At 44.9% G+C, this 27264-nt stretch overlaps 1 protein-coding gene and 1 non-coding gene across 2 annotated transcripts in view; both read right to left on the bottom strand.

The window, feature by feature from the left end:
* The window catches only part of LOC124617093 (headcase protein-like), a 711612-nt gene that overhangs the window by 41880 nt on the left and 642468 nt on the right, over positions 1–27264 (bottom strand). The window lies entirely within an intron of this gene.
* Positions 19788–19862, bottom strand: Trnas-cga. Its single transcript has one exon. It is a non-coding gene; the product is annotated as a tRNA-Ser (tRNA).

Raw genomic sequence — 27264 nt, 5'->3', positions numbered from 1 at the left:
TTGACGATTCCCATGCACCGTGTTATTCCCCACTCTTTTGGCTACAAAATCCAATTTTTCAACATTATCTCCGTTCAATGCGACGGCCTTACGCCACACCACTCTACCAGTCGACGTCGGAGCGAACATCTTGCCGCATCTATAACCTCCCCATCATCCACGTACTGCTTCCCGCTAAGTGCATCCTCCATTGGGCCAAAAAGATGGAAGTCGGAGGTGCGGGATGCGGGCTGTAGGGTGGATGAGGAAGAACAGTGAAGTTTTGTGAGCTGCTCTTGGGTGCGCAGACTTGTGTGAAGGCTTGCGTTGTCGTGGAGAAGGAGAAGTTCGTTTCCATTTTTGTGGCGACGCACACGCTGAAGCAATTTCTTCAATTTCCTGAGCGTAGCACAGTACATTTCAGAGTTGAGATTACAGATTATCCTTTCTCAGAGTACCAGAAGACCGTCGCCATGACTTTACCGACTGAGGGTATTGCTTTAAACGTTTTCCTCTGAGGTGAGATGGTGTGGCATCACTCCGTGGATTGCCGTTTTGTTTCCGGTTCAAAGTGATGAACGAATGTTTCATCGCCAATGACGATGTTCGACAGACAGTCACGATCAGCCTTGCAACGCGGAAGCAATTCCGCACAGATGGTCTTTCACTGTTCTTTATGGTATTTGTTAGGCTGCGAGGAACCCAGCGAGCACACTCCTCTGAGTACTCCAACTAATGGACGAGTGTGTCAGTAGTACCAACAGAGACGTCCAGTAGAGCAGCGAGATGCTTGACGGTGTTCCGTCGATCTCCTCGAATAACCGTCCGCACGTTCTAACACCGCGGGAGTCACAGCTGTTTGCGGCCAGTCGGTACGCGGGACATCGGTCAGGTTTCCGAGACCTTGTTGCGATGATGACAGACGCCTCGCCCAACGACTCACCGCGCTTTTGTTCAATGTCTGGTTTCCGTAAGCATTCTACAAGCGCCTATGAATATCTGCGATGCTCTGGTTTTCCGCCAAAAGAACCTCAGTGGCAGCTCTCTACTTGGAACGCACCTCCGTTACAGAGACCATTTTGAAGGCTACTTCTAGCGCTGCCACCTACGAGAACTTCATGGAACTATAGAGGCTGAAGCGGGAATGTTCCACGATACCCCACAACAAACTCAGCATTTTTTTCAACTGAAACTGGTCGAGGAAAAGATGTGTTGCATTACTTATTCAACGTCCTTCGTATTAGTTACTCTCATAAAAGGGCACACGATGTGCTTCGGCGCGGTGTAGATGGTGTAGAACTGGTAACAGGCGGTCATGTAACACTGTATGCTAATGCAAGTCACTGCAGTGAAATGGTATGTATTTGCCAATCAGCTCTATGGAATCGGTACAATGAGATAGATCGACCTGGAGAGGTGAAAGAATAGCTGCAAAGGAGCTACCGTGTTTGGATATGACCATGACAACTCCGTGAATAAAATTGTCCGATTTGTTGTCGTATCAACGACTCTAAACGGAGAGCGGGACCATTCGCAGTCAAATAACACTTTTTAAGAACAGCGGTCGTATCCCAACCGGCACAGATCGCATAACATGCCACGCCTCGTCAATGACATCTGGTTTCAAACCAGACACGAATTCCTGAAGTCAGTGAATGTACGTCGGTTTCAACCTGCTACAAAGCACACAATGGACATTTCTAGTCAAGGAGCTCGCAAATTGTCTGCCGCTCACAGCCACATATAAATGTGGATGCTTCCAATAGGCCAAAAAAGAAAAAATTCAAATGGCTCTGAGCACTATGGAACTTAACATCGGAGGTCATCAGTCCCCTAGAACTTAGAACTACTTAAACTTAACTAACCTAAGGACATCACGCACATCCATGCCCGAGGCAGGATTCGAACCTGCGACCGTAGCGGTCGCGCGGTTCCAGACTGAAGCGCCTAGAACCGCTCGGCCACACCGGCCGGCTTCAATAGGCCAAACAACACAGAAAGTTGAGAGTAGCTGACTGGAGGCGTCTAGTATGGAGAGAAGAGTTGTCTCTTTTACAAATGACGCAAGGTGCCGAATACCGTAACGGTCCAATTAGGCACATACAATATGTCATCAAAAGCATCCAGACACTTCAAAAACATACGTTTTTCGTGTTACGCTGCCACCTACTGCCAGGTACTCCATAGCAGCGACCTCAGTAGTCATTAGACATTGTGAAAGAGCAGAATGGGGCATCCGCGGAGCTCACGGTCTTCGAAAGTGGTCAGGTGATTGGGTGTCACTTGTGTCATACATCTGTACGCGAGATTTCCACACTTCTAAACGTCCTTAGGTCCACTATTCCCGATGTGATAGTGAAGTGGAAACGTGAAGGGACATGTACACCATTAAAGCGTACAGGCCGACCTCGTCTGTTGACTCACAGAGAACACCGACAGTTGAAGAAGATCGTAATGTGTAACAGGAGACATCTATCGAGACCATCACACAGGGATTCCAAACTCCACCAGGATCCATTGCAAGTACTATGACAGTTAGGCGGGAGATGAGGAAACTTGGATTTCATGGTCGAGCGGCTGCTCATAAGGCAAACGACGCCTCGCTTGGTACAAGAAGCGTAAATATTGGAGGATTGAACAGTGGAGAAACGTTGTGTGAACTGCCGAAAAATCATGGTATACAATCTTGCAAATCGATAGCAGTGTGTTGGTAAGGCGAATGCCCGGTGAACGTCATCTGCCAGCGTGTGTAGTGCCAATAGTAAAATTTGGAGGCGGTGGTGTTATGGTGTGGTCGTGTTTATCGTGGAGGAGGTTTGTACCCCTTGTTATTTTGCGTGGCACTATCACAGCATAGGCCTACATTGATGTTTTAAGCACCTTCTTGCTTTCCACTGTTGAAGAGCAATTCGGGGATGGCGAATGCATCTTTCAACACGATTGAGCAACTGTTCCTAACGCACAGCCTGTGGTGGAGTGGTTACACGATAATAACATCCTTGTAATGGACTGGCCTGCACAGAGTCCTGACGTAAATCCTATAGAACACCTTTGGGATGTTTTGGAACGCCGACTTTGTGACAGGCCTCACCGACCGACATTGATACCTTTCCTTAGTGCAGGACTCCGTGCAGAATAGGCTGCCATTCCCCAAGAAACTTTCCAGCACCTGATTCAACGTATGCCTGCGAGAGTGGAAGCTGTCATCAAGGCTAATGGTGGGCCAACACCATATTGAAGTCCAGCATTACCGATGGAAGGCGCCACGAACTTGTAAGTCATTTTCCGTCAGGTGTCCGGATACTTTTGATCACATAGTGTAGTTTGAAGTGCGTTAAGGCTGCAGTTCAGGGCGGAGTGGTTAGATGATTAATTGGTGTTTTCTGTACCATTACTTTGACCTATTTAATCATGCTACCATAAACATGAACAAGGGTGTTTATTGATCAGATACATGGTGACCAAGCGTTGCCGTCCACATCGTCATGATGAGCATGCTCAGGACTGTCCTGTCTTCCAAGATGAATGGGCCCTGTTCACGTAGCTCACGCACACGTCCAGGTTTGACGAACACTCTGGCACCATAAATCATTTCGACTGGCTCGGCGAAGCATCACATTTTAATCGCACAGAAAATGTCTGGGATTGTTTGAAAGAGGGACTGAAAAGCAATAACCAAAATCCCTGTAATTTGGTAGCACTACAGGATGTAATCATTAATGAGCAGCTTCAGCTGAACAGGACATACCTGAAGAAACTTGTCGACTCTCTTCCTCGTCGAATCACGGCCGTTCTTTCTCCGTTGTGCTTCCTTAACCTCCGTTACTATAAATAAATTTAAAAAATTAATACTTGCACGCATAGGGCTTGTCCGTTCTTTTAATAGAACTGGAGGCCACAATGTCTTGTGAAGTTGCAAAGTTGTCTTTTAGCACTCCATATAAAGCCAGAAATGGAATAAAAGTAGCTAATAGGAATATGCCGGAACAGAAAGGTTGCTAATCTGTTATTTAAGCTACGAGTATGAAACGACAAAAAATTGAGTTTCTGCTGTAGGATTGTAAAAGAAGTTCTAAAGGGTCGAATACCTTTGGCGCTATGACGATGGCTAATGGCGTCAACGGAATAGTTGCATTAAATTAATCCAAGCCGGAAGTCGTCCCTAGCTTCAGTGAATTCGCAAAGCTACAATCCGTTTTTCTCCCACTCTCTCTCGATGCTCTCCTCATGTACGAATTAGCAGATAACGAAATAACGGCGAACTACGCTCGAAAGCTGGGGGCGGCGTCCGCCGTCGCGAGAATGTCGGCAGAGTCGGCACCCAACTATCGGGGGACTGTACGAACTATAAAAATGCAAATGGCATTGGGTGGATTTACATGTTCGACCGCGATGGGCGGAACGGGAATTAGCTGACGCGCACGGCGAGACCGAACGAAGGCCGGTCGTTGTTCGCTGCGTCTCGCGGATACCAACTGTCTGCAGGACGCCGCAATTTGTTCAGCAGTCGGCTGCGACTGCAGCTATAGCCGTCGGGAGGACTCTGTGCGGATGCTCACACAGCTGCTGCATCTGCTAAAACTGCCTCGTGGGACAGAAAATGACGTCGGTGGGTAGAAAACCTCGGAAACCGTGTAAGCCTCCTGTGCCAATTCATCTGCCAGCACTGTTGCATGAACAAGACGACAAATAACAAAGTAAAGCAAAAACTCAACTCTAACAGTAAAGTTTTCTATCAAGTGAAACTAATGATGGTTCGCAATTGCTGTGTGAGAAATTTCTCTCTCTCTCTCTCTCTCTCGACAGAAATGTTACATAATGTTTTCGATTCGCGCTATGTATTACTGCCTCAGTGTAGTTGAGTGTGTGCTGTTTTGGAAATTTCTGGCAAATTGAAACTGTGACGTGCTGGGACCCGAACCCGAAACCTTGTTGTTTGCTGGCTATTGCTCCTGCCGACTAAGTAATCTAGGCGTGGCCTTTAATATCTCTCAGGAAGTTTCAGTCTACAATAATGATTTACTCTGACACAATGAATTAAAACTTGCAGCAGTATCGGGATTCGAATCTGGGATTTATTAGGCAGATGCGCTAAGCTTTGCGCCGCTTTGACACTCGAGCAACCACAGCTGCACGGACTACGTCCCCCCCCCCCCGGACACAAATCCAAATTTACGCTTCAGCCCATTGCTAACCCCCTTCTAAACTTGCATCACGAACGCCCAAAGTACATGATTAAGTTTCAGTCTGATGTGTTTTCATACAATGAAGCGCTATTCGTTTTGACACACAATATGATAACACCTATCGATGTGGCGCACTGATACAATAGTGAACCTGTATTAGAGAGGACGGTATTCCAAAAGTCGTTTGGTAATCCAGTTTTAGGTTTTCTGTTATTTCTGTACACACACTAAGCTGAATGTCGGGACGGTTACATTCAAAAATAAACAGCCAATTCCGCTCCACATCAAAAAACCAGAATCCCATATTTTCTTTGGGTCACTTTCAAATTTGCAGGGAGACGAATGTTATGGTTTATAGTCACGTCCACGACGGTCGTCGGGAGCAAGTCAGCTCCAATTTCCTCTATCTGTACAATTAACTAGAAAGCATTCAAATCATTTCACAAAATCTGTAATATTCGTGGGTAGGAAAAGAAATCTGTACTTCGCATAGGCCGTAATGCTGAAACTGACATTTTTAGACATAAGACTACAATATTTGTGTGCATTTGCGTGGGCGTATATTGGTGGAATGGGGAACGCGTTCCCCTAATTGGCTTCCCGATAAAGGAAAACTTTCTTCTGTGGACTACACTACTGCATATTTTCAGTAGCTCGTGCAACAAAATACTGACAGTGCTCCTAAAGGAGACACTGCTGCTACCTGTGAACCTCCTATCAAATCAGTATAAATAACGATCATCGAACTTAAAAACATACAACAAAAAATATACCGCAAAACTCTCTGTCACGTTTCAGCCACAAAACGCAGTGATTTAGGCTGCTTAGTGCAAGAAGGGAAGACTGGAAATCTATGTCCTATCGATGTCTTGGTCAATACAGCCAAACCATGTGAACCAAGATATGGAATGACTAGTTTAGCGCCCGCTGCTTCGCTCGGTGGACTGTTCGGCCTGCACATACTCAATTTTTTGTGTTTGCTTTCTATCGAATTTTTAAATTGTTCACAAATTAAAACAGCTTCTAAACTATTTACGCCAATTAAATCCACGAAGCATGGTCTTCTCAGACTGTACTTCTGAAGAACAATCTATTCTGGTAGCTGGGGTAGCAGGTCTTCCTGAATCCTGGGTTCTGAGTTCTTGTTGTGATATTTACATAGAAACGTTCATCCGGTAACACATATTTCTTCAGAAGTCAAATGCTAATGTTCACAGATTTAGACTGAACAATGTTTTACTGTAACTAAATATTTCCATAATAATTTTCATCCTCCTACTCCCCGCCCCCTTTAGGGGTTGAATTTCCAAAAAACCCAAAAACATATATTTCTTTCCAGAATGAGATTTTCACTCTGCAGCGGAGTGCAAAACTCTCTGAAACTTCCTGGCAGATTAAAACTGTGTGCCCGACCGAGACTCGAACTAGGGACCTTTGCCTTTCGCGGGCAAGTGCTCTACCATCTGAGCTACCGAAGCACGACTCACGCCCGGTACTCACAGCTTTAATTCTGCCAGTACCTCGTCTCTTACCTTCCAAACTTTACAGGAGCTCTCCTGCAAACCTTGCAGAACTAGCACTCCTGAAAGAAAGGATATTGCGGAGACATGGCTTAGCCACAGCCTGGGGGATGTTTCCAGAATGAGATTTTCACTCTGCAGCGGAGTGTGCGCTGATATGAAACTTCCTGGCAGATTAAAACTGTGTGCCCGATCGAGTGCTGTGAGTACCGGGCGTGAGTCGTGCTTCGGTAGCTCAGATGGTAGAGCACTTGCCCGCGAAAGGCAAAGGTCCCGAGTTCGAGTCTCGGTCGAGCACACAGTTTTAATCTGCCAGGAAGTTTCATATCAGCGCACACTCCGCTGCAGAGTGAAAATCTCATTCTGGAAACATCCCCCAGGCTGTGGCTAAGCCATGTCTCCGCAATATCCTTTCTTTCAGGAGTGCTAGTTCTGCAAGGTTCACAGGAGAGCTTCTGTAAAGTTTGGAAGGTAGGAGACGAGGTACTGGCAGAATTAAAGCTGTGAGTACCGGGCGTGAGTCGTGCTTCGGTAGCTCAGATGGTAGAGCACTTGCCCGCGAAAGGCAAAGGTCCCGAGTTCGAGTCTCGGTCGGGCACACAGTTTTAATCTGCCAGGAAGTTTCATGTATTTCTTTGTTTCTAACTGAAAAATCAAATACGAATTTTCAGAGATGTATCTGTCAAAATGTGTTAGCAGTATTGTAATTTATTTTCTAAAAAAACTTTCAACCACTATTTACTTTTTAGTGGTTGAATTTTCAAAAAATGTTGAAACTTTCTTTTTGTTTCTGACCAAAAGGCCAAACACCATTTTGGTAGTTCTTGCCTCAAAACTGCCTAAATAGCTACATACTTTCAAAAAAACTACTTCACCCCTTACCGATCGATGCCTACAACGTAAGATCAACACCGTCTCGAAATTTCAGGTTTATATCCTCAGCAGTTTGGGCTGGGCCATGATGGGTCAGTGAATAAGTTAGACCTCATTTCACCCCTAAAGGGTTGAATTTCTAAAAACATTGAAACGCGATTTTTTTTATTTCTGACCGAAAAGTCAAATGACAATTTTCACAGACGTAGCTCTAAAGTGTTTTAGTAGTTCTTCAATAGCGATTTATTTTCAAAACAACTTTCACACACTATTCCACTCTCACTGGGATTAAATTTCCAAAAATGCTGTACCACGTATTTCTTTAAGAAGGAGCTTTACAAACTGAGCAAGTCAATAACGCGTTGGTCCACCTCTGGCACTTACGGAAATAGTTAGTCGGCTTGGTATTGAGTGACAGCGTTGTAGGACGTCCTCTTGAAGGATATCGTGCCCAATTCTGTCCAATTGGGGCGTTAGATCGTCAAAAACCAGAGCTGGTTGGAGGGCACTGCCCATAATGCCCCAAATGTTCTTAATTGAGAAGAGATTCAGAGACCTTGCTGGCCAAGATACGGTTTAGCAAGACAAGGAGCAGAAACCCTCCCCGTGCGCGGGCGGGGATTATCTTGCTGAAATGTAAGCCCAGGATGACTTTTCATGAAGAGCAACAAGATGGGGCGTAGAACATCGTCGACGTACAGCTATGCTGTAAGGGTGCCGTGGATGACAACCCAAAGTGGCCCTGCTCTGTTAAGAAATGGCCCCTGGTTGCCGGGCCGTATGGCGTGCGACAGTCAGGTTGGTATCCCAGCGCTGTGTGGGGTGTCTTCGACTTGGAATCTCATTGACAGTAGTAGAATTGTCTTCAGTAATGAACGCGCTTCGAACTGAGCCCCGATGAGGGCACCATGTGGACCAACGCGCTACTGACTTGCTCAATTTGTGTATCTCTTTCTCTTCAATGGAACATCAATTTTTTTCAAATTGTTTGTCTGTACATGTACATCACATTTACCGATTTCCATCCCATTCGGATAATTCCTTCGTGGTGCGTCTTCTCCACACTCCCCGCCTTAGAGTGTATATAGAGATAACGACCATGTTACTGATAAGGGGCATCACCTTGATTACATAAAAATTTCCTATTGTTATGTTAGAAATAAATAAATACAGCCGCGCGGGATTAGCCGAGCGGTCTTAGGCGCTGCAGTCATGGACTGTGCGGCTGGTCCCGGCGGAAATTCGAGTCCTCCCTCGGTCATGGGTGTGTGTGTGTTTGTCCTTAGGATAATTTAGGTTAAGTATTGTATACGCTTAGGGACTGATGACCTTAGCAGTTAAGTCCCATAAGATTTCACACATATTTGAACATTTTTGAAATAAATACACTGACCGGAAAACGTAATCATAAACGTAGCAATCTGTTAGTCGTAATGAAACCGATCGGTCCACCGCTTAGGTACTGACGCGCGAACGGAACGTTACACTACAAATTTAATGAAAATTGCCTAGCGTTGGGCTCATCTGACAGTTCCGATTTGGAACAGATGAAGATATAACTTTGTATTCTTAATATTTCTTCCGAAAAATGTGTACACGTAAATTCAATAACAAATAAGTTCCTCGCATGTGGAAAATCCGGCAACGCCAGTAGAAATCGCTTTTCCGTAACCTCCCTTAACAATATGTTGTCGCAAATAAAACTAAAACGAAAATATATTGCGACTCTTCCAGCTCATAATGCTTCCAGTTCCATCTTTGTACAATGACTAGTTTGCGTGTCTGAGCGAACTGAATAAAATGTCAGATCACGCGTGTGCTCCCGTGCGAGATGTGGCAACTCTGCTCCGCGCCTCCACGTGCTCCAGCGCCAAGTGTCTCTCCTAACGTAATTCTGAACAGAGTATAGGTAAATGCCGGCTGCTGAAAGATACGCTAGCGGTTGGCTGCCACGTGCCAGCCAGGGCGGAGCGCAGCTGTCGCTGCGTGGGGACGCGTCCCCTCAAAGGACGCCTACGCGAGGGAGGCAAGACCGCACAAAGACGTCCGAGCGGGGGACGCCCGGCTTCGAACCCGGCCCGCTAACGAGCCAGGCCCTTGATTACGACGCTCGTACACATATGCGTATATGCGCGGCACAATGGCGGCGCCGAACAATGCGAGTATCGCCGCTCCCGGCACCACCACCACCACCACCAGTCATCACGATGACGACGCCGGCCATAACCCTCCCCCGCCCCCCTTTCCCTCCCATCGCTACCACCCTTCTTCGTACTCAACTGGTTCCGCGTTCTGTTCTCCCCTCGTGCACCGCATTTTATTTTTCTAGGAGGTCCCGCAGCGATGCCTGCTCCTGCTACGTGTGCGTCTTCGGGATCTTCACGGTACGACGATATAACTGATAAAATATTCCACATAAAATTGACCATACGATCAAAATTGCAATGGGAGAGATTTTTCCTCGGCAAATGTATTCCTTTAAAGGCTATAATACACATACCTGTTCTCTCTCTCTCTCTCTCTCTCTCTCTCTCACACACACACACACACACACACACACACACACACACACACACACACACACACAAGCCGGCCGGTGTGGCCGTGCGGTTCTAGGCGCTTCAGTCTGAAACCACGTGACCGCTACGGTCGCAGGTTCGAATCCTGCCTCGGGCATGGATGTGTGTGATGTCCTTAGGTTAGGTAGGTTAAATTAGTTCTAAGTTCTAGGCGACTGATGACCTCAGAAGTTAAGTCGCATAGTGCTCAGAGCCATTTGAACACACACACACACATACACACAAACACAAACACACACACACACACACACACACACACAAGAACTGAATATCCCCTACAACAGTCCACACTGCACTCATGAGGGAGAAGAAGAAGCCAGAGGCAAGCACTTATCACCAGCCCTTCCGCCACTATCCTGGGTTAAATTCCAAACCACTTCCCTTGTGTGTGTGTATTAGTAAGGGCATGTGACACTGCTGATATTGATCTGTCCGTCACTAAAATGCGTTAAGCTCGTCAGCCCCTTAGAGTTTGTTAATCGAGAGTGCAATACGGCAGCTCTAAGTATCACTTTCTCACTTCTCCTGCTGATCTACATCATCATCAGCAGCAGTAGCATCAATCATCATCATCTTCTTCTTCTTCTTCTTCAAAATAACACAAACACGACACTCTGCTCTTCCCTATACGTATCACCGCAGACATCTAAACGAAATACATTTAAGATACATGAAACACAAGTTAACCAAGTGACGTCCTCTAGAAAGGCTAGCACTGCACAGATGAGCCCCACCTGTAACTATATAAAAAGCACCAGCCGGTACCGTTTGCGGCATATCAATAAACTGTTTGCCCGCGATAAATAGTTTTGTCACTCAAGCGTTGTAGCACCGATACGGCGGAAAATCGTATGCACCCGACTGACATGGTTGAAATGTTATTGCTGATGTAGATTATAAGATAAAAGAACTATAACACAGATGAAACCTATAAGCACAAGACTATCAGCGAATTGTCAATGAGGGAAACCGTTGTAAAAGCTGACAACAGCTTTAGACAGACATATGAACCTGTTCTCACAACTGACAAGACTTACCCTAGTCTGCACGTATTATACAGTTATGTTGTTTGATGCGGTGGGTGGTCTTTTGGTATGATATACGTTCCAATGGTTCCCATACTCCGTGATGTGAACGACCTGAATGGCGATTGTTTGCTTGCTATTATAAATGCAGAAATTGACCTACATTTTTCAATAAGGTCGCAGAAAATGGCAACCATTAAAAGACCTGTATTAAGTCTTCTTGGGTCAGTTTGTTAGTTGGGAGACGTAATTCACAAGTTAGAGGCAGTCCTCCACTATATCTAGTACAGTAAAACTGAAACACAACGAAATGAAACGCAGAAAGCGGTTTTTAGTGCAAGTAATCTACAACAGCGTCCAGGTCCCGCGAACTCTGCGATTTCACGAAAAGGACCACAGTGCGGTAAACACTTGTTGCTGGCCTGTTTTTGTAGATTTTTTTTCCATGTTGCAATGAAGCGGCAGGCCATGTTAATGAGTAGTATGTGAGGTATTGGGGAACGAACATTTTATTCTGACGGCACGCTGCACGCTATCCAGGCAAATATAGTCAATCAACCAGCATCTGAGAATCGATACGTAGGACAATGGAAGAGAACTGCTTTGCTAAGCACTTCTTTGCAATGGACAGCAGATTCCAGCTAAGGTAGCTATTGATTGCGTATGAAAACCAACTCACAGCCAAACTGTGTGATGCACGAGTATTTTAAAAGCGCCTTTTTACGAAAGAAATTAAAAAAAACAGTTATTTCAGACTTGTACTTCAGAATTTACAGTTAGATAGATAAATAATGTACAACATTAACAAACAGGATCGAGTAATCTACAATGTGGGAGTATGAAAAATTCAACTAAAATTCGTTCATTTCCTGATAAAAGTATGTAAAGTCGGTTTCAGAAATTATGACAAAGACATTGTAGCAAATGTTGCTATAAACGCACAGGAATGACAGTCAAAGAAAATGAATGAAATGGGCATGTGCACGGGAAATGCAGATATGACTTACAAGTTTATGAATTTTACAACGAACGGTCTGATACTATATAGACGACACCTACAACTTTTCGGTTGTGTTTTGCTAGTTTGCTAGGATCGAAAGCCAGATGTGTAAGGCCGGTAGCAGAATTTGCCAACGAGAACATTAAACTTTCATGCAAAAACTCTGCTTCTTGACTTGTGACGTTTATGTCGGCAATACAAAGCGAGGAAAATCCAAATTGCAGCATTCGAAGATAAATTCATTACTGTCTCACAGAGAAAGCAAAAATGACGCAAGGCAAATGACGAACGGGGATCTAGCACGGACGTCGTAATGGAATTCCAACTGCGCGATGGTGACCACGAACACAGACCCTGCAGCGATGGAATAACAAAGGACCGCTGCCGCGGCATTACGCAACACAGTCTGCATTACTATTAGAACGTTAGCAGCGCTTCTGCATATGACAGCGTAATCCTTCTCAATATGCTCAAAGCAGTATTTTCCAAAGCGTGCATTTTCGGCGATTAACAATTATACGAACGCTCGAGTTTTACGTTCACTGCCAATAAAAAAAGTGGCAGCCGGTGCCGGGTAGTACGAACGGTTAATACAGCAACAAAATACAATTAAGCAAGAATGGCTGCAGTGGAATTTGCGGTAGATTACAGATTACGAGCGAAATAGGCGCGTTGCCGTAAAGCATCGGCGGTGGGCCGCCATTGCAATTTGTTTGCCGTCGTTAGCAGAGAAGCGCTGGGAATGAGTTAACATGAACCGCTCCACACACGGCCGGACAAAATTCGTGCGCGGTTGACTCTCTCTCAGCTAGTGCAGCCGTAGCCGGCGAGTACCACTTCCACGCTCGCGTACCGGCCGCTGCTGACCAATTAACACACGAGAGGAAAGTTCTACAAAGAACTGGTTAAAATAAAGAAAACGTACAACACACATTTGGCTCACTTACACAACCGTCTGCGTGTAAGCAACGTGCATAAACAATGACCAGCATCTTGCAAACCACTTCACAGAATATTTTTTCTTAATTTTATCCATTGCTGTCAATGTTGACTCTATGACTGCATTACTTTCGGAAAATAAATCCACAAACTGCAAAGTCTATTGAGGTACATTTGGCTAGCTATTTCAGATTTCTCAAATGATTGAGTCTGAAAGCATAAGAGTGTTCTTTGTAAAGTGTATCGAAAGTTCGTCTCGTTTCGCCTACGTAGAATGCAAGGAAATATTTAACTAACGACAATAATAATGTTACCTCAGTCTTTCTCCGTGTCCTTCCACATTTCTTAACGCTCACCAATAATTTTACATCGGGGCATACATATATTCCTACCAAATAGGCCATTTTACGATGTGACACAGTCAAGTGCTTAATTTTAGAAGTATGTCGTGATGAAAGAAGGTACAGCAACCAGTCGCAACTAATGTTTATTGTAGCAGATCTAGATTTCGGTCACTGGATGACCATCTTCCATGCTAGAGGAAATACAGGAACCAGTCAGGGGACAAAAACATACATATTAACACCACAGTCAACTGCATAAATTTCGCATATAAGTGAATGTTACATGCCAGCAGATGAAAGTTAACACATTTCAGCCGTTGTTTGGCATAGTCCTTCTTGGACTATACACGTCATGAGTTCAAACTGCGCCGGCCGGTGTGGCCGAGCGGTTCTAGGCGCTTCATTCTGGACCCGCGCGACCGCTACGGTCGCAGGTTCGAATCCTGCCTCGGGCATGGATGTGTGTGATGTCGTTAGGTTAGTTAGGTTTAAGTAGTTCTAAGTTCTAGGGGACTGATGACCTCAGATGTTAAGTCCCATAGTGCTCAGAGCCATTAGAACCATTTTTGAAGTTCAAACTGCACCCCCGTCGGAGGTTCGAATCCTCCCTCGGGCATGGTTGTGTGTGTGTTGTCCTTAGCGTAAGTTAGATTAAGTAATGCGTACGCTTAGGGACCGATGACCTCAGCAGTTTGGTCCCGTAAGACCTTACCACAAATTACCAAATTCAAACTGCACTGAGGCCGCTGTTTATAGTTACCTCACATCTGACTCCAGTGTACGTCATGCGTGACTACGGTCCAATCAACACATGCGTCCTGTTACAGGTGACTACGATCCCACCAACACATGCGTCCTGTTACAGTAATCCGTTGCATATACGTAGCTGGTTATTTATATTAACACAAAAATAGCAATTACGAACATACCAATAGCAGCCTAGACGAAGTAGTTAATATCACTACAACTTTAATTGTAAAAAATTTTCACTGCTCTAACACCACTCACTGTTGTAAGTCGCTGCTAACGTAGACTATATCGATAAAAATGTATTTCCTTAAAAAGGATATTTCTGTGATAGTATAAATAACCAACTATATATATATATATATATATATATATATATATATATATATATATATATATATATATATATATATCTGTGTGTGTGTGTGTGTGTGTGTGTGTGTGTGTGTGTGTGTGTGTGTGTGCATTACTGTAACATAACGCTTGTGCAATTGTCCAACAGGGACTTTGCCAAACAAAGGTTGAAATGTGTTGCCTTTATCTGCTAGCACGTATATCCACTTATACGTGAAATTTAAACAATTGTACTTTCGTGTTAATATGTATGCGATTGTCTTCTAAATGGTTCCTGAATTTTCCTCTAGCTCTGAAGATGGTCGCTCAATTACCAAAATCTTTATCTGCTACCATAAACACAAGTTGGGACTGACTGCAGTACCTTGCTTCAGCAATTGAATTACGTGAACTCGCTGAGCAAATGGGGTCAAATATCTTTTCTTTTTTTTTAAAAAAAAAAAAAAAAAAGACATGATCGTAGAATAGCATGTGTATTCAATATGTATCTGTACTAGACATCTTCTATTGATATACAGGAGCCTAGGGATGAAACCTTAAAAAGCTTTGGAATCAGTACAAATAAACAACAAACGAATCAGTACAAATAAACAACAAACACAGCTAAACAGGAAATTAATATGAAAATAGTATATTTTCTTTTATACAAAATAATTTACAACTGAATCTCCCTACTGTCCAGCGTCATGAAAGCAACGTGTAGTTATAGTAGTATTAACAAACACTTTAGAATCCGCCCATTCGAACCACCATATATAAGCTGCGTTGTAGCATATGCTTCGAAACGTCTTCCGTTACATAAACGTTCACTGCGATCGGTTTACTTCCACAATCTTACGTACTGGTAACCAATCAGACCCAAATTACGACAACTGGTTTCGAAATTGGAAATTTGTGGTAAGTTCCTATGGCGCCAAACTGCTGAGGTCATCGGTCCCTAAGCTTACACACTACTTAATCTAACTTAAACTAACTTACGCTAAGGCCAACACATACACCCATGCCCAAGGGAGGACTCGAACCTCCGACGGGTGGAACCGCGCCAACCGTGGCAAGGCGCCTTAGATCGCACGGCTACCCCGCGCGGCACAACTGGTTTCCAAGACGCTTACGTCAACCGTCTAGCAGCTTTGTTCACTATGATTCCTGAAAACGACATATATTTCCGAAACACGGACGGTGTGAGAACACTAAAAATTTGAAGTAGCTCATAAAGAAAGATAAATGCTGTTACTCCAATATGCTGCTTAGTTGCTCCAACATCATAAAGGGTACCCGACAAACCAATGTAAGAAAGCTAGCCAGCATCCAAAAGGATCTCACAAAAGGAGCTGTTTGCCCGCTGGTAACTACACTACCTGATTAAATGTATCCGAACACCACCAAAAACATACTATTTTCATATTAAGTGCATTGTGCTGCCACCTACTGCCAGGTACTCCATAGCAGCGACTTCAGTAGTCACCAGACATCGTGAGAGAGCAGAATGGGGCGCTCCGCGGAACTCACGGACTTCGAAAGTGATCAGGTGATTGGGTGTCACTTGTGTCATGCGTCTGTACGCGAGATTTCCACTCTCCTAAACATACCTAGGTCCACTGTTTTCGATGTGAAAGTGAAGTGGAAAGGTGAAGGGAATCGTACAGCACTAAAGTGTACAGGTCGACCTCGTCTGTTGACTGACAGAGACCGCCGACAGTTAGAGAGCGTCATAATGTGGAATAGGCGGACATCTATCCATACCATCGCACAGGGCTTCCAAACTGCATCAGAATCCACTGCAAGGACTATGACAGTTAGGCAGGAGGTGAACAGACTTGGATTTCATGGTCGAGCGGGTGCTCAAAAGACACGCATCACGACGGTAAGTGCCAAATGACGCATCGCTTGGTGTAAGGACCGTAAATGTGCTAAATGTGTGTGAATTCCTAAGGGACCAAACTGCTGAGGTCATCGGTCCCTAGACTTACACACTACTTAAACTAAACTAAGAACAACACACATATCCATGCCCGAGGGAGGACTCGAACCTCCGGCGGGAGGGGCCGCGCAATCCGTGACACTGCGCCTCAAACCGAGCGGCCATTCCTCGCGGCGAAGTGTAAACATTTGACGATTGAACAATGTAAAAAAGTTGTGTGGAGTGCCGAATCATGGTACACAATGTGGCAGGGTGTGAGTATGGCGAAGGCCCGGTGAACGTCATCTGCCAGTGTGTGTAGTGCCAACAGTAAAATTCGGAGGCGGTGGTGTCATGGTGTGGCTGTGTTTCTCATGGAGGGGGCTTGTATCCCCTGTTGTTTTGCGTGGCACTATCACAGCACAGGCCTAAATTGATGTTTCAAGCACCTTCTTGTTTCAAACTGTTGAAGAGCAAATCGGGGATGGCATGTTTCAACACGATCGAGAAGCTTTTCATCATGCATGGCCTGTGGCGGAGTGGTTACACAATAACATCCCAGTAATGGACTGGCCTGCACAGAGTCCTGACCTGAATCCTACGAACACCTTAGGAATATTTTGGAATACCGACTTCGTGCCACGCCTCACCGACCGACATCAATACCTCTCCTCAGTACAGCACTCCGTGAAGAATGGGCTGCCATTCCCCAAGAAACCTTCTAGCACCTGATTGAACGTGTGCTTGCGAGAGTGGAAGCTGTCATCAAGGCTAAGGGTGAGCCAACACCATATTGGTTTCCAGCATTACCGATGGGGAGGGCGCCACGAACTTGTAAGTCATTTTCAGCAAGAGATCCGGATACTTTATGATCACATAGTGTACATACAGACAAGCCATAACACCACGTACAAACAACTAACATCAAGGAGCGCGAAACTCAAAAACACGTAGACAGTAGAAAGACGACTGACCCACAGTGAGATGACGGAGAGCTTCTGGAAAGATGCAAAGAGCAAGAAGACTAAAGTGAACAAAAGGTTTTCGCTGTTTGAATGGCCAAACGATATAATACTGAAAAAACTGTGGTCGTTTAAAAACTATTTGTTAGACTCAATATATGTCATCTTCATTCGATAGTTTGTTCTACTGCGTATAAGATATATGAGAACTAAGATTTAAAGAGGACCTCAACGGCAGCTAATGTATGGTCGCTGTACTAACCATGTCCGTCATTTGACTTTGTAAGAAATTAGTGAACGACATTCGAAAATTGAAGTAGGGCGGCTAGTGAGAAAGGTTAACACCTGCACACTGCTACATACCAAGTCGCTCATTTTGAAAGAAGTAAGCGTGTAAGTAAAATTCACAGACCGAACGCGTCGTAACGTTCGAAAATTATGGCTGCCTCAGTCTAGTCTCAACTCGCACGCTAGTTTTCTGATACATTTGCTGAACGGACAGAAGGTAGCGCCGAATTACGATGGGAAGGTGCGGCTGCACTTTATGAGCAATCGTAAATTTAGGCTTCTGGAACTCAGCAGCAACGTACTTTGCTTTGTTTCACGGAATTGTCACGATGCACATTCTGTAGCGGAAGTTGTGTGGGTGCCTAAGAATTTGGCAACGGCGTTCAAAATCAAACGCCAGGAAGCAAGAGTTTGTAGAAAGCACTGAGAAGTATCTGACCATCCGCAACTTCATCTTTCGCCTCCAATTAATGTCTTTTTTTCTAACAGACGAAAAAAAAATTTCAACCGATTGACGTTTTCACAGCAACTTAGATAAGCACACTGCTGTCACACATCGACGACTGAAAAATCACCACTGCAATCTACATTATCCATCCAGGGGTGGAAAAATAAATAAATACATAAAAAATCCCGAATATTCCAAATTGGAAAGCCCCTCTGCCACATTCTCAGCCTGCCAAGATGTTCGGTTGGAAAGAACTAAATTCCATAACAGCTCGCGCAACTCTCAAAAGTAGAAATTAAAAGATACATTTAAAACAATTAACTTCCGATTTTCCTTTGCCTTTGCTCAGGTCTCGGAATTGAACAAACGCTTTTCCACAAGGGGCGCGCGCGCGCGCGTGCGTGCGTGTGTGTGTGTGTGTAAAACCATGACATCATTGCCACTCCTTCATACTGAGTGAAAAGTTATTCAAATTGTCTAGGATGGCATTGTTCCTGTAGTGTAATGTGTGTCTTTATCAGTTAAATAAACCCCAGTGCAGGAAACAACACTCCTAATCCCAAGCAGTGGGCTTGTATCACAGAAATACAAACTTCGACCTTTTGTCAGTGCGCACGGTGACAAATGACTCCACGATTGCTATATCTTCCATTAAATGTTTCTGGGTTACTAATTTTCGTTCCACTTAGGATGCGATGGATACTTTCTCGCAAACAATTAATAAAAGCATTTGCTCTGTAGTCGAGACCGGTGTAAGACGATCCCCGATAGCTTGTAGCACTATTACCAGCTTCCAACTGCAAAGTTCTAATGGCTGCAGGCGAACGTTATTGGTTGAGGCACGCACGCGAAGCTGCCGCGCCCAGCCCTCTGCAACTGTCAGGGAGCAATTTACATCGACTCAACTATAGGAAATTTGTGGATAACTTGGCGAACAATAAAAATCATGCTTCTTTAAAAACCGAAATTTATTTACACAACGCGATAGGCCTGTTTTGGTTTTAGGTGCCATTCCGAAGCAGACAAATGCATCAAATGTGACAATCGTGGAAAACAGAACATAGCGCGCCTCAAGCTCGGATCATTACTGCCAAAAATGATTCAGATATCTGACAAAATCGTTGTTAGCTTGAGTCAGTTCTGACTGGTTTGATGCATCCCGCCACAACTTCCTCTCCTGTGCCAAACTCTTCATCTCAGAGTGGCACTTGCAACCTTCGTCTTCAATCATTTGCTGGATGTATTCTAATCTCTGTATTCCTCTACAGTTTTTACCCTCTACAGCAACCTCTAGTACCATGGAAGTTATTCCCTGATGTTTTAACAAATGTCTTACCATCCTGTCCCTTCTCCTTGTCAGTGTTTTCCATTTATTCCTTTCCTCGCCCAGTCTGCGGAGAGTCTCCTCATTCCTTACCTTATCATTCCATCTAACTTTCAACGCTCTTCCGTAGCACCACATCTCGATTCTCTTCTGTTCCGGTGTTCCCACAGTCCATGTTTCACTACCAAAACATTCTGTGCTCCAAAAATACATCCTCAGAAATTTCTTCCTCAAAACAAGGTCAATATTTCCAGAATGAGATTTTCACTCTGCAGCGGAGTGTGCGCTGATATGAAACTTCCAGGCAGATTAAAACTGTGTGCCGGGCCGAGACTCGAACTCGGGACCTTTGCCTTTCGCGGGCAAGTGCTCTACCAACTGAGCTACCCAAGCACGACTCACGCCCCGTCCTCACAGCTTTACTTCTTCCAGTACCAAGTCTTCCGAAGTAAGAGTGATTTCAGGTGTGACGCAGGGGAGTGTCATAGGACCGTTGCTATTTACAATATACATAAATGACCTTGTGGATGACATCGGAAGTTCACTGAGGCTTTTTGCAGATGATGCTGTGGTATATCGAGAGGTTATAACAATGGAAAATTGTACTGAAATGCAGGATGATCTGCAGCGAATTGACGCATGGTGCAGGGAATGGCAATTGAATCTCAATGTAGACAAGTGTAATGTGCTGAGAATACATAGAAAGAAAGATCCCTTATCATTTAGCTACAATATAGCAGGTCAGCAACTGGAAGCAGTTAATTCCATAAATTATGTGGGAGTTAGGATTAGGTTGGAATGATCATATAAAATTGATCGCCGGTAAAACAGATGCCAGACTGAGATTCATTGGAAGAATCCTAAGGAAATGCAATCCGAAAACAAAGGAAGTAGGTTACAGTACGCTTGTTCGCCTACTGCTTGAATACTGCTCAGCAGTGAGGGATCCGTACCAGATAGGGTTGATAAGATCCAACGGAGAGCAGCGCGCTTCGTTACAGGATCATTTAGTAATCGCGAAAGCGTTACGGAGATGATAGATAAACTCCAGTGGAAGACTCTGCAGGAGAGACGCTCAGTAGCTCGGTACGGGCTTTTGTTAAAGTTTCGAGAACATACCTTCAGCGAGGAGTCAAGCAGTATATTGCTCCCTCCTACGTATATCTCGCGAGGAGACCATCAGGATAAAATCAGAGAGATTAGAGCCCACACAGAAGCATACCGACAATCCTTCTTTCCACGAACAATACGAGACTGGAATAGAAGGGAGAACCGATAGAGGTACTCAGGGTACCCTCCGCCACACACCGTCAGGTGGCTTGCGGAGTATGGATGTAGACGTAGATCACACACATCCATGCCCGAGGCAGGATTCGAATCTGCGACCGTAGCGGTCGCGCGGTTCCACACTGTAGCGCCTAGAACCGCTCGGCCACCCCGGCCGGCAAAATAGTGTGCATTTCTTTTGGGGTGACCCTCGTACGTTTCCCGACTGTGGATGCGTAAACGTACGCAATTATACTGGTTCACAGTGGCTGCCCATCGTGAACTAAGATGTTCCATTTTCTGTATATACCCCACAAGATGCACAACATACACCTTAGACATTCATGATGGAAGTTTCTGAAGTACTGAGCAGACACCGGTAAAAAGGCGGGCCGCAAGATGAGACGCAGGCCCGTGAGGTGACGCAGGGGGGCTCACGCTAAATTCCTCACGGCAGCGTGAGTCACGGCGACAATCATCCGAAGTTGGATCGCAGTTTCAATACGCAGTTTGCTAAGGAACTTTGGCCCTGGCAGAGATGGCGACTACTTCTGCTGTGTTAATAGATATAAGTTCAGAGTCGGATTCCGATTCTGAGTTTGAGTTCAAAACGGTGTGTTACATCGCTCTGATGAAACAAAAAGCAGAAAAAAGTGCGCAATTCCCTCACTGCATAGGCTCCATTCATGGAAAACATGTAGTAATAAGAAAACCTGGTAAAACTGGGTCCTCCTATTTCAATTATAAACACACTTTCTCCATCGTGCTAATGGCTACCGTAGACTACGAGTATAAATTCATTACTATTGATGTTGGGTCACAAGGGAGGTTCAGTGATGGAAGCATTTTCAATACAAGCGTTTTGGCGAAAAGAATGATGAAACGCACTCTACAGCTTCCGTCACCTGCAGCACTACCTACAATACAGGAGGCAATGCCTTTCGTATTTGTAGGCGATGAGGCATTCCCTTTATGTGAGAATTTGATGACACTGAAAATTATGAAAACAAAGTGTTCAACTATAGACTGCCAAGAGCACGCCAAACGGCAGAGTGCGGTTTTGGTATACTTGCTTCGCGTTTTCGAGTTTTTCGAGCACCATTTGAAATTAAAGTAGATAGTGTTACCAGTGTTGTGAAGGTAGCTTGTATGTCCGTTTCCTTGGCCACCTCCTCCAACTTCTCAGCTTTCAGCTTCGTTTTTAAGTAATCTTCATGGCTTGTATCATACAGAACTTTCCAAACACGTACAGCTTCAATTAGCTTTTCCTCCATTTCGAAGTATCAACAGCCAGAACCACCGTGAGCCTCGCAGTAAACTGCGTACAGGAGACTGCGGTCCGCAGGGTCACCAAGCGCAGGAACTGCGTCACGTCACCCTGCGCTCTAACGTGCGCAGGACCATTCAGTTGTGTGGTTCGCAAAAACTCACCGTGTGTCACCCTGCGCCACCTCACGGACCTGCGTCTCATCTTGCGGCCAGCCTAAGGGGCAGACGAAATACGCAGAAGGGCGAGTGGATGCGTGCCCGTCGGTGTAAATGAGCGCTGTGAGGAGCGTCAGGTGTCAGCGATACAATCTGCCCGCGGCAGCGGCAGCGGCAGCAGAGCGCAACAAGTGAGCCACAAATCTCGACGCCACGCCGCCTGGCGCCAGCCGCCTACCGCCCGCAGCGCCGGCCCGAATCACTTAGCACCTCAGGCACGCCGGGGGAGCCGCTAGAGGAGCACCTCTCCTTTTAGCCACACCGATGCCGCCGGTGGCCAAATGAAATAGGCTCACACCAACTCCGCAACTTTTTCCTGCTCAACACACGAGCTCTGCCATTTGCCCAAAATTGCCCTTACCGCCTAAACGTAACTATCGGCAGACGCGATTTTCTCCTGACCAGGCCCTGCACCATCTCAATAAGCGGTATTTTGAAACGGTAGAAATGTTTAACTGAAGAGTACCTTATATTTTACTACAAAATTTACGAGAAGTTAAAGTACAATCTTAAGTACCATTACTGAAATAAACGAGCTTCAATTGAATGTCTTTTATTCGGAATATAACTTTAACCTAACGATACTTTTTGTGTTAGCAGAAGAGCCAACACCGTGTTACGAGTGGAGGCCGAAATGCACGCGTTTTAGCTCACGCAGGCTTGCGTGAGGAGGGAAGAACTATACTGACGTGAGGTCTGGAACATGACAAGGAATGAGAATTCAGTAAGCGGATGTAATTAGTTTGATACTTAACTTTAATCCATTAATGATGAACGTCGCTCTTGGCGGTACATGATTGACAATATTATCTGTTCAGAATACATTCTTGAAGTCATTAGTAGTAACTGAATATGGCTCCTTGCTAGGTCGTAGCAAATGACGTAGCTGAAGGCTATGCTAAACAGTCGTCTCTGCAAATGAGAGCGTATGTAGACAGTGAACCATCGCTAGCAAAGTCGGCTGTACAGCTGGGGCGAGTGCTAGGGCGTCTCTCTAGACTAGACCTGCCGCGTGGCGGCGCTCGTTCTGCAAATCACTGATAGTGGCGACACGCGGGTCCGACGAATACTAACGGACCGCGGCCGATTTAAAGGCTACCACCTAGCAAGTGTGGTGTCTGGCGGTGACACGACAATACTCATGCTTCACTTCAAAAGGTGCAATCGCTTCATTTCACCATTTTGCCATTGCACACTTTTGTCCTGTATTAATAATTATCAAAAAGTGTTCAAATGTGTGTGAATTCCTAAGGAGCCAAACTGCTAAGGTCATCGGTTCCTACACTTACGCACTGCCGAAACTAATAAGAATAACACACACACACCCATGTCCGAAGGAGCACTCGAACCTCCGGCGGGAAGGGCCGCGCAATCGGTGACATGTCGCCCTACACCGCGCGGCAATACTAACCTTTCTTCGATTTTCTTGTCAGTTTTTGGTACGGAACCGACGCCAACATTATTTAGTCGACTGTTTGAGTCTGTCTATACTCTTCTAAATCTACAAAAACGAAAATTTTAGGATTAGACGATTCTAACACAGCGTTGAAAAGAAAATGATGATGATGAGGATGATGTTCGGTTTGTAGGGCGCTCAACGGCGCGGTTATCAGCGCCCGTACAATTTCCCAACCTTTGCTCAGCCCAATTTCGCCACTTTCCTGGATGATGATGAAATGATGAGGACAACACAAACACCCAGTCATCTCGAGGCAGGTGAAAATTCCTGACCCCGCCGGGAATCGAACCCGGGACCCCGTGCTCGGGAAGCGAGAACGCAACCGCGAGACCACGAGCGGCGGACAAGAAAATGAAAACTGTCCCACTCACTTGTCATTCTCCAAAGCGCAAGGGTATCATCTGCCTAAGTAAAAAAAGAAAAAGACATATTTCCTAATCAATATAATTTTCTTTGGGGTTGACTGAGGACTGTGAGAGAGATGAATCTTCTGACACGATGCTCACTACACCTGGACATGGCATATGGTTCAAATGGCTCTGAGCACTATGGGACTCAACTGCTGAGGTCATTAGTCCCCTAGAACTTAGAACTAGTTAAACCTAACTAACCTAAGGACATCACAAACATCCATGCCCGAGGCAGGATTCGAACCTGCAAACGTAGCAGTCTTGCGGTTCCAGACTGCAGCGCCTTTAACCGCACGGCCACTTCGGCCGGCGACATGGCATATCTTACTGCTTCATGTTCCAGTTAAATTAGAGAGAAGCGGCAGTTTTCAAAGTAGTTTTTCTTTCTTTTTATGGCACTCTTTTTTATGAATTTCTTTCCTATGTCTTTTACTGAAATGGATCATGAACCTGATTTCCTACGCGCTAGACAAAACACGATCACTTCATATTCTAGAAATTTTAGCATTACAGCTCTTCTTGTTCTCTAACCCTGTTCACCAATAGGTTTCACTTTCCTATAATGTTTGAATTTACAGTTTTTAGAATTAGAAGTGCATGGCCCCTTTCATAATACATTACTTTTACACAGTTCTTCATCATAAGTATCACTATCTGACACGTATAACAGTACTTTTCTATAGCTTACTTTGTAAGCGCTATATTCAACACTAGGATGTTCGTCTCTGCCGCGGCTAAAAGCTACGTCGCAGGATGCACCTGCCTGGCGCAAAACGTGCTCTTCTACAACAGTGTGAAATAGTCACTATAGTCCACAATTTGTAAACTTATTTGGAACCGCAGGCCGGATCTTCACTTCTGAGAAGGAAACCATGCGTTAGATGACAGTATCCTATTGGAAAACGCGTAAAGAAGACTTTATCACCTTTAACTGGCCGGTAGGAGGTGCAATACGGAATTATAGTCCATTTTATTGATCGCAGCTCATTATTCAACACGCCCAACCACTCTTCCTCCAGAAGACGCCTGATAGACCTTCCTAGCAATGACATCACGGTATGCAGAGAGATATCCCAACTGGTTGAGTCCGAAGTGTACATACCCTCTTGGCTGTGGCATCGGCTTACTCATTCCCGCTAATCCCGATGTGTTGTGGTATACTGCAGCATGATACCTTCTATCCCTGTCTTTGCAACTGGAGAAGGGCATACGTACAGTTTCATCTGCTAGGTGCATATGGTGGGTGGTTTGCAGAGAACTTAGTGAATGAGACCAGACCAGTAATTTCAAGTCGTGATCACATTTCATTTGACCCACAGTTTTATTAATCGCTTAGACTTCAGCGTCAAACACAGTGGACTCAATGAGCACTCTAGTACAAGGGACGCGGGACCATCGGGATTCGACCGTCGATCAATGGAAACGTGCGGCTCTTGTGGTGAATCACATTTTTGCTACACTAGGTCAATGGTCGTCTCCACAAACGCACGTTACGTGCAGCGCGCCAAGGTCGCTGGCTGGTGGGAGCAGTATTACGCTACGGGCAACGTTCTCCTGCGCTTGCATGGGACCTGTGCTGGTAATCGAAGACACGCTAACAGATGCGAACCATCTGCATCCTTTCATGTTTGGTGCATTTCCCGATGGCGATGTCATCTATCAGTAGCATAACTGCCCGTGTCCAAGAGATAGAACCATACTACAGTGGTTTGAGGAGAATCATTTTGATGTCTCGCCTACTACATTCGCCTGACGTAAATCCTATTTATGGGAATTACACGCTCTGTGCGTAGACATATAATGCCACATACCTCCACAAACCTACCAATAAACTGTCGGATAAGCGATACGCAAAATCAGTTGTCTTTCGTTCCAAAGACGGACAAACAAGCTATTAAGCCGGTGGTCATAATGTTTCGGCTCATCAGTGTATAAACGATGTACGAATCTGTCTCACAACTCACCAGTTTTTTCAATATGTGGCTAACATTAATCACATAATAATAAATAACATTGAGTTTCTGTGAAAAATGTATCGTGTGTCTTCACGGCATTTAACCATCGTTTTTTCCTGTATTCTCATATTATCCGGATGTTCGACAATACGGTTGACCTACGGTCCCACTTTACCCATATAAACGACATTCCACTGTTTGTTGCGAATTACCTAGAAATTGTTTCTATTTTCTGTAACTGTAAATACATATAATAATCGGGCAAATTTCAACCTTGTACCAATATTGGGATTACCATACAGTTTCGCGAGAGAAATCACAACTTTTATCACAAATCGTTGTGCTCTTTGCTGAGCGTAGCGACCACATGAACCAAGCGTCTCCGTCCTCGACTGTTACCAGCTTCTATTAGAGCCTGCTGAAGAGGTGGACCAGAAATCTTCTCGAACTGAGCAATCCACCAGTTCGCTACTCTTCACCAAGGTCTCTTTCCCTCCATCTTCCCTCCCGCGATAATTTTCTCTAGGTTTTCTCCATCTCTTCTCACAATATGGGTAAAGAACAGGAGAATTTTTTGTATAACACGAGAAGAAAGGCGCGTTGAGATATTGGGTTGCTCAATAATGGACACATTCGTTCTGGTTTCAGTTCATTTTATCCGCAGCATCGTGCGTCAGCGCCAAGTCTCAAACGCATCGACGCACTGTTCGTCTCGCAACCATAAAAGAAGACGGAAAACACTGGTGTTTCAACACGTCGGACCTTTGAGGTTTTCATTATTTCTCTGTTCTGCCAGATCTTGGTGAACTTCTTCATAGTCGCGCGGCGTAACGTGATTCATTCGTCTTATCTTCACAGCTTCCCGTGTCACAGATTATTGACCCATGATTTAGATGAAAGAATTCACGACTTCCAGATCCTTTAATCGACCTCTGAGTTGAACCTGTACTTATCATTAGTTCGGACTTGCTGACATCGAGGTCCAATCCATATGATACACTAATGTGTTTTACCTTTGTTAACAGCTCCGCAATTACATAAGGGTGTTGGCTAAAAGCACGGTGTCATCAGCAAATCGGAGGTTGTTTTGTGCTTCTACCAGCAATTAAAGTGACTTTGGTCCAACCATTAAGAGCATTCTTAATGACATGTTCTACATAGATGTTGTACAGCGGGGGGATAGAATACACACCTGTCTGACATTTTTTGATAAATTGAAGA

This window comes from Schistocerca americana, chromosome 1 (assembly GCF_021461395.2).
Source record: "Schistocerca americana isolate TAMUIC-IGC-003095 chromosome 1, iqSchAmer2.1, whole genome shotgun sequence".
NCBI lineage: Eukaryota > Metazoa > Arthropoda > Insecta > Orthoptera > Acrididae > Schistocerca > Schistocerca americana.
Note: the sequence above shows the minus strand (reverse complement) of the source record. Positions and strands in the feature narration are given on the sequence as shown.